General features: G+C 37.3%; 1 protein-coding gene and 1 long non-coding RNA gene across 7 annotated transcripts in view; one reads left to right on the top strand and one right to left on the bottom strand.

The window, feature by feature from the left end:
• The window catches only part of LOC110837201 (mariner Mos1 transposase), a 157,305-nt gene that overhangs the window by 121,036 nt on the left and 27,740 nt on the right, over positions 1-8,529 (top strand). The gene's annotated exons all lie outside the window — the stretch shown is intronic.
• LOC147874125 (uncharacterized) overlaps positions 1,539-8,529 on the bottom strand; it is a 43,831-nt gene continuing 36,840 nt past the window's right edge. The window contains exons 1-5 of one of the 6 annotated variants that reach the window (XR_015534644.1): positions 7,669-8,097; positions 6,846-6,977; positions 6,055-6,161; positions 5,503-5,718; positions 1,539-2,822 (exon numbers count right to left, since the gene is read on the bottom strand). This is a non-coding gene — a long non-coding RNA (uncharacterized LOC147874125). Of the gene's footprint in view, positions 2,823-5,090; positions 5,719-6,054; positions 6,162-6,821; positions 6,978-7,668; positions 8,114-8,529 lie in introns of those variants that run through there. The other 5 variants (XR_015534640.1, XR_015534643.1, XR_015534639.1 and 2 more) reach the window with 5 other exon arrangements.

Genomic DNA, 8,529 nt, shown 5'->3' with positions numbered 1-8,529 from the left:
AAGTGTTCATCAGTGAGACATGTCCTAGATCTTCACTGACATTCTGAACAGATGCTCACAGTGACAGGCACTGCCAAATAAAGATGTCAGAAACAAATTATGCAGTTTCATCACACAGTGTCGCAGTCTGACAATAAATATAATAGCCTAAAGGCAGAATGCACAAAACTCATCAGTGGACCACAAGTTGAGAAACCCCATTACAGAGGATAGAATTAGTAAGGTTTTATGGTACTTTCAGATAGAAGTCAGCTGTATTACTGCTTAAGCTAACCTTATTTATAACTTAATCATGCTTTTATGACATGAAACACAATTCACAAATTAAATAACAAACATGAGAAAGTGAGTAGGATTTGAGGTTCTCATGGCAGTGAGTACAGAGATGGCTGTCATTTGGTATGTAGCACCACAAAGTCTTAAGTAGAGTACCAGACTACATCATGCTACCACCTAGTACACAGCCATCTATGAATCCATGCAACAAAGTTTGCAATAGATGTTTTTTTATTGTGTCAATCAGAGGATAATAGGAATAAAAATGAGGAAAAGCATAACCCCTTAATTCTAACCAGCAGCAGACTATGGCATAAACAATGTCTCTTTTTGGTCCTTTGACATCATGCCACTGAAACAATACACAAAATTTCAACCGATAACAGAATGTCCTGCTCTGAATTCAAACAGCAGTACAACATCAAATACAGTAGGGCCCCGCTTTTCGGCGCTCCGCTTTATGGCGATCCGCTAATACGGCGCTCAACAGCTGAGTCAGAGAAGTGCGTCCGGCACCATTTTCTCATTGCTGATTCAGTCTGTTTACAGCTTTTGTGCGCTCCACGTCTCTGTATTTCTGGCAATTTTTCAGTTATTACAAACTGTATATTTATATAATATTTTTGTGTTACTACAGTGTAATTACAATGGCGTCTAAGGGTAGTAGCGATAAAAAGAGGAGTCGTAAGCCTCTTACTTTAAATGCCAAGTTAGAGATGATTAAACTTCGTGAACAAGGCATGTCTATGGCTTCCGAACCATCACCAAAACGAATAAGATTCGTTGAAGAGTCAGATGATGAAGATGCCATCTCCTTCATCCTTCCTACTATAAGCATATCAATTTTCAAATTTATATTCACCAATCACTATAAGCTGAGGACAATGTGTGTATTACTGATATTCATTTTAATTTCATATCGTTTTCTTAGGCCTAGCGCTATTGTGCACTTACTATATGATTGTGTAACATCTTATTAGGCTTTGATATGCATTTGCAAGTGAAATAAGGCAAAGATCCGCTTTTCGGCGATTTTCGCTTTACGGCGGGGGTCTGGTCCCTAACCCGCCGTATAAGCGGTGCCCTACTGTACAAAATTATACTGAGATGTCAGAAGATGAATGGAATATCAAGTGTCTTATGTATTAAAATATTACAACTACTTGGAACCAGTTATTCCATATTTCAGTTTTCCTCTGTGTTATCATGTTTGTAGTGCTTATAGCTAAAATATTTTAAATGTGGTCAAAGTTCAAGAAATATTATGTCGGTAATATTCATTACAATTTTATTCCATGTAATATCCAAAACAATTATTACAAATTCTACCCTCCGTAAGTCCCTTGTATTTCACAGCAACAAGTCATTCTCCAATTATATCAAAACAAAGAATGCTGATTCATATGTACAGAAAGAAACAGGAGAGAAGAGAGAGAGGATATTTTAAAGAACTCTGACCTCTTTCACATAAAATAACAGAAAAAGACTTTAATGGATGTGATGCAATTCCTTCCAAGAAACCATGAAGTATTTTCCTATGACACCTGATAAATCACACAATTTTCCAGCTTTAGTGATATTTGGATACACCTAACTTTTTAACAAATTATTTCAACAAAGAGTATTAACAAGCATGTTGAGATGCTAACTCCAGTCAAATTAAACTTTAACATAACATTATATGTCACCTTGGGTATAAAGCTGCAGAGGTGCTGAAACCAAACAATTATACAAAGGCCTTTCCTTTGCCAAGTCATGTAATCATTGTGCAATTTAAACCTAACATTTTTGTACCAATAATTCTTTACTGAACATACACTATCCAAGAATTCAAAGCAACTAACTCCTCAGCACTGTAATCAAAAAATGGTCTGATTTTGACCTTATACTTAAGTAACTCTTACCCAGGAGGAAAAGCACAATATTCTAAATTCATAGCATATAAAAATAAACACACTTTTGATGGTCATGAGACAAAAAAAATTGACAGCCATGGCAGTCAGTCTTTTCTCATCCCCTTCAATGTTTCCAAGATTTTTAGGTATGTCTTTGGGCCCTTTAACAAGTACATTAAGTTTCAGTTTCCTGTAAAAGGATCACTGTATTCCAAACACGTCCTACATGTCGCACGTACCATATTTACCTGAATGTAAGGCAAAATTTTAAAATCATAGTTTTAGTCAAAAAACATGAGGGTGCAACCTACATTCAGCAAATACTGTTCTCATTCATGACACATTAAATGTAACATTCAAAAGCATATTTTACATGATATTATGATCATAAAAAATAGTAAAGAACTGGGAGGTCTTGTGAAAATAAAACAAAAAATTCTTCTTTTCAAGTCATATTTCACCTTAAAACAAAATTTATTTTACAAAATGACATGTAACTTGTATGAAAACTGGATCATTCCACAATATTTTAGGGTGCCATGACAAATACAACCTACAAGCATTTCATAGTTTTTCCAACTTCTGCATACCTGGTAGGAAGGAATCCATTTGTAAAGGAAAAGCGCCCAAAAGGATGCATTCAATTTACTCCTGAAATAAGGGTGATGATCAGGGCTCAACAAATCCATCCATGACGTATGAAAAATGAAGGTCAACAAATGCATAAGTTTTGATTTTCACATTAATAGTTTCTCCCACTCTTTTTTGATTTCTCCATATATATCGAAGTCAGTTTGAAACTGGCATGGAATAAACGTCTCTGTCAGCATGACAATGACATGTTCAAAAATCAGGATGTAGAAAACAAATTACAGCACCACACACTGTCTGAATGATCCGTACCTGTATCTGGAAGATACGTCTTACGATTAAAACTTTGGTCTCACTGGTAAAATGAGACATTTGTTGACCACTGGTAATGATGAATGTGATGGCTTCCAGACAATTTACAGCTTGATAAGGACTGTAAACTGTGGCACATCTCATTCTGTCAAAGGTAAGAAATGGGGAAACCATGCAAAAACTTTGACACCAATCCCAAGATGAGGCTAACATGTTACCCTGAACCACAGAACTAAACAAATTCAAAGTGTTTTTATTTCATTCTAACACCTCCATTTACAGTATTTATGGTCTTTCTGACCTTTGTCCGCATGGTGAGAGTGAAGGAATCCAATTCTGAAGTGGGAGTGCCTAAAGAATAGGATTCATTATGACTCTAACACAGATCATGGTCAACAAAGAGAACCAGCAGCTTGGATTCCTTACTATGGAGGTAAACTGGTATTCCACACCTTTACTATATTTACAAAGGATAGAAAAGGCATGAGTAAAATCTGCAACAGATGCAGTCGCAAAATGGCACTCTAGACCAGCTATTTACAATTAGGCCATCATGCCCTCCACATTTCGGTAAGAAATCAATTCATTAATCCGAAATTCTTTTCATATTGAAATAAATTATGTAATGTGTTAACCTAAAGAGTATAAACAATTATCCCCTGAAATGTAAATTTGTTGCAACAACCTGAAGGAAATCACATAAATATTCTTTGCAAGAAATAACATAAACCATTTCTTTTAAACATTTGAAGGAGAAATGTATTCTGCTATCCAATACGAGGTGCGATCGGAAAGTTTACAGACTGCGCCTATTAAAAAAAACCATACACTTATCTCAGGTATTAAATTCATCCATCACCCTCGAAGTAGTTCCCCTGGGAGTGAACACAACGATCCCAGCGCCGCTGCCAAGCCTGGAAGCATTACTGGAAATCTTTATTTGTCAGCCTGTCAAGCACCATCTGCAATTCTGCCTGAATCTCTTCTATCGTCTCAAATCTCCTTCCCTTTAGCTGATTTTTCATCTTTGGGAAGAGGAAGAAGTCACACGGAGCTAAGGAGGGTGCGGGATGACGGCCATGGTGTTTGAGGCCAAAAACTGCCGAATTTTGAGGGCGGTGTGCGCTGGCGCGTTGTCATGATGCAGCAGCCAGTTGTGGTTGCGCCACTTTGCCGGCCGCTTCCGTCTCACATCTTCACGCAACAATGTCGCACAAGTCGTTGATGGTACGACGTCGATCTTCGTGAATGGCCTGCCGAATCTTCGTAACATTTTCGGGCGTTGTGCTCGAAGATGGTCGTCCAGAACGCTCGTCATCATCGACAGAGGTTCGGCCATTTTTAAAACGTGAATGCCACACAAAAGTTTGTGCACGACCCATTGCGGACTCCCCAAATGCTTGCTTTAGCATTTCATAGGTTTCCGTAGCCGTTTTGGCGAGTCTTTGGCAAAATTTGATGCACACGCCATTCCGAAATCGCAGGAGAGTCGGTGTAATGCACTACCAAAACGCCCGTAACTAAGAAACAAATGCTAATTCGATGATGCCGGCTGGCACACTGATTCACTATGAATGTAGGCCGCACCCCCTAGCGGCAGAAGCTCGTACTACATCCGGTTCGCCCTCTATTGACACAGTCTTGAAACTTTTCGATCGCACCTCGTAATGGAGAATATAACTTGTCACAGCACAACACTAATTAAAAAGTAGTAGTAATATACGCCTAAATTAAGGGAAATGAGTGGTCAGGATGACTTTCCTCTGAAAATAACTGAACACGACAACTATGTTGTCAACCAGATCCTGTAAAGAAAATTATATCTGTATTAACAGAATTATTATGGATGATGCTTTCATGAACAAATTGTGGCTTCCCTTTCAAACATGATGCTACCTCATAGTCAGCTGAAGTCAAAAGTACAAAACAAAAACTGTGTCTGTGTCAGCAAGTCAGTGCAGACAATTTATTGAACTAGTAGCCACATATTATACTTTACTGAAGTCAATTTCTTCCTTTATAATTTTTTGTTGATTTAATATTCCTTCCACAAAAAAACAAATCACAAATAAATAAATACAGCACTCAAGAGTGGTGACTGGAGTTAGTCATCACTACACACTCCTAACATATTCTGTAATCTCATACAAATTATTATCACAAATATATTTCCAACAACCTGTAACTTGAACACAAACAAGCTTTTGCATTGTTACAAAAATTAACTTGTGCAGTGTTTATGATAGGTAACTATTTGGAGTTACACAGTACAGACTAGTAAATGGGTAAGTCACTCTCGACAAGCAGCAGTAGCTATACAGCCACTCTTACATCCATGGAAACACCATCTGTTCAATACTGCATCATCCTGCTTTTGAGCAAATGTTTGGATGTTTCACAGATACCAGATTGCTTCAGTCATTCTAACCTGGTTCACTGGTCACATGAGTCAAAAGCTTGTCGTATGTTTCTGTTCAGGGGCATCTTGTAGCTTTTGCTGTCTTTCCCGCTGTTGGGCAATACGACGGCTATGACGCAGACCTCTTGAACCTTGGTCTGTTGGGTATAAGGTATCTACATCTTCATCCTCCAAGTCCAATTTTGTCTTCCCTGAGTAGGTCCATTTCCCCAGTGTTCCATCCCACTGTCAAACAAAAAATGATGTTTGTAACAGTATTCTACATGCATACATTCTCTATACCAGTGTTTCTCAACTGGAAAATTGTTGCTGGCTCTTAAATTGTTGGTCTGCCTCCTTATCCAAAGAAATGTCTGTTATGCCCTGCTTTAATTGCTCGGCCTGGTACCTACAGAAGCGAAGGTTATCTTCTCACATTGATATTACATACCCACCTCAGAATGGAAACAGCAAGGAACTCTATAAAAAGTGAATTGAAATTACCTTCAAAAGTGAATTAGTATTTGCATAATACAAGATCAATTTTCTGATATTACTTTTATACAACAGAGCAAAACTTACCGATGTACTTATGAGTTCCTGTCTGTGCGGATGCCACGATACATCTCAAACACAAGCCCTATGTCCAGACAACACACTGTGCACTTTACCCGTAAGGACAACATAAACTGAAAGAAGGAAAAAGTAGTCACTGTTACATATATAAAATAACATGGTAACACCAACATACAAATGATACATAAATTGAGAGGCATCTGGAATAAGAACAGCTATGATATAATCAAATTTAAATCAGGCAAAGCCAGATATAATAAGAACTATGAGGTTGGCATGTGTATTGTGAGTGTTATATTGCAGACAAATATTATTATTCATTAATTTGGTAACAAATTTCAATTAAAACCTTGAATACACATTACATCCCCATATCAGTGAAAACACAGCCCACCTCCTTCATAGCTGAACCATCACTAAAATGGACTGCTTTACTATTACCAAGGTGGGCTGAGGGCTGGGAGGTCAAATATGGTATAAGTTGTGTCATTAACCACAATACAAACATTTCAGCTCTACAGTGCATTTGGAAAGTCACTGTGCAGTTGTGGTTACATAGTAATACACAACCTGGCAACACTGGCACTGGCAATATTGGCAGATCATGGTTAACTGCAAACAATAACTTTCAAACACTCTATACCACTGAAAAAAGTCAAGATTCTGTTAATTCACCTTTACTATCATTGAGGCCTTATTTTAAATGTCATAATATTATATTATGTCAGTTTTTTTAATCATAATCAAGTAAAGTGATACAACCAGTAACATACTGACTACTCTCCCAGCTGCACAACCTGTATAAATGTAACGCTGTCCTGTGGTGAACTCTGGTGAGAAGTGACATCTCACAGGAGTCTGAAGTACACAGTGACCTCGGTATGTCATCACAGATGTGTCTCCCTCCAGGTTTTTCTTTAGGTTGCTCACTGCCAAAATATTTATTACACAAATCAACATTAACAAATTTTTTTACAACTTACCTAACAAACAAGTCTGCAATTAAAGGAGACAATCATTTTCAACTCTTTGCCACAATGATAAAATGATGAAGTTCCAAATCTAATTTACTTGACAACATTTACTGCAGGTTAAACAGACAAAATTTCCTCAGAACGAAACAAGATTAGTTCAACAACTAAAAGAGATATGAATTTTCACATCTGTTGCAGGCTTTAACTGACCAAAGTTGCACACAGCTTAACCTGATAACACTCAGTGTCACTAATATTGGATGAAACTTCTGACTTTCATTTTGTCATGAGGTACAGTCATGATAGTAACAGGTCTTTCTGCTCAAACCCTTTCTTTCTGTGTTTACAAATTCTTACATTTTGGTTCATATATTACAGACAGAAGGTCTGGGTATAGATTTTATTCACAAAATAAGAGAAATTCAAAGTCACACGCAAAATGAACATGACACACTGTTCTTAATTTTCTGACAAAAACCAGGGAAACCAAGAAGACAAAACCTGACATAAGAAATTCTGCAGAAGAGAAGTACAGAAAACTTTTCTACAAAATTATTGATAACCAAATCGGTCATCCATCAGCTTGTTTCTGAGGTACAGAAACATGAATTTTGCTGCTACTACATAAGTGAGAAATTTTACATACATAAGTTTAAGGCTGCCTTTCCTGAACAGCATATACAAAAACTGCCCGTGTATTTTTTACATTCTCTTCTTCATTAAAACCTTGAAACCAACAGTAGTCCGAGCTACTGATATTGTTGAAAATAAGCCGTAACACTGAACGGGCCAAATCAACAAATTAAGCACACACCACACAAAATATCATTGCTGGGTAAAAACTCAGAGCACCGAGAAATCAACATCCCAATCTTCTCTGTCATTCCAGCGCATGACGCACGACGGCATGAACGTTGTGTTTTGAGTCACTATATTCACCAACCCATACTAAAAAGAGAACAAAAATATGATCTGAGACTGTTGAAACCATAAGTATTGCAACTGTGCTTGTCGGCATAACTGTAAGTAGTTACACAGGCGGTTAAAATTAACGGATAATGAAAAATATTAGGAACTGGTGGTTTCAACAGAATAAAACTAATGAAAAGACACAGAAATTTTAAGATAACTGGAACTGAAACAAATAAGAGGCCTCTGAAACAACCAAGATGTCCTTGGAAGGACATCAGACACAGTGTGGAAGAGACTGGAATAATGTTTACATATTTCTGAATGTGAGATTACAGACTGCAGTGCACTTTTATGCAACACTACAGAGGTGAAATGATGTACAGAAATTAGAAGAACAGAGTTTAAGTACTTGAAATTTGAGGTTCTAACAGCATTTTGAATATGTTGATGCCAGAAAATGCTGTGAGAACTTGTAGGGATACAAAAGTTCCTAAGAAGCATTTACTCCCACCATTGTCAAGGCTGATGATGTAGGCAGTAGTTTCTCTTAAGTGTAAGCAGTTACATGGCTTAACCTTAAGTTATTTGCTCTTTC

This window comes from Zootermopsis nevadensis, unplaced genomic scaffold (genome assembly GCF_977971745.1).
Source record: "Zootermopsis nevadensis isolate Lab colony 2312 unplaced genomic scaffold, Znev_1.0 Znev_ptg000011l, whole genome shotgun sequence".
NCBI lineage: Eukaryota > Metazoa > Arthropoda > Insecta > Blattodea > Termopsidae > Zootermopsis > Zootermopsis nevadensis.
This window is presented reverse-complemented; position numbering and strand designations above follow the sequence as displayed.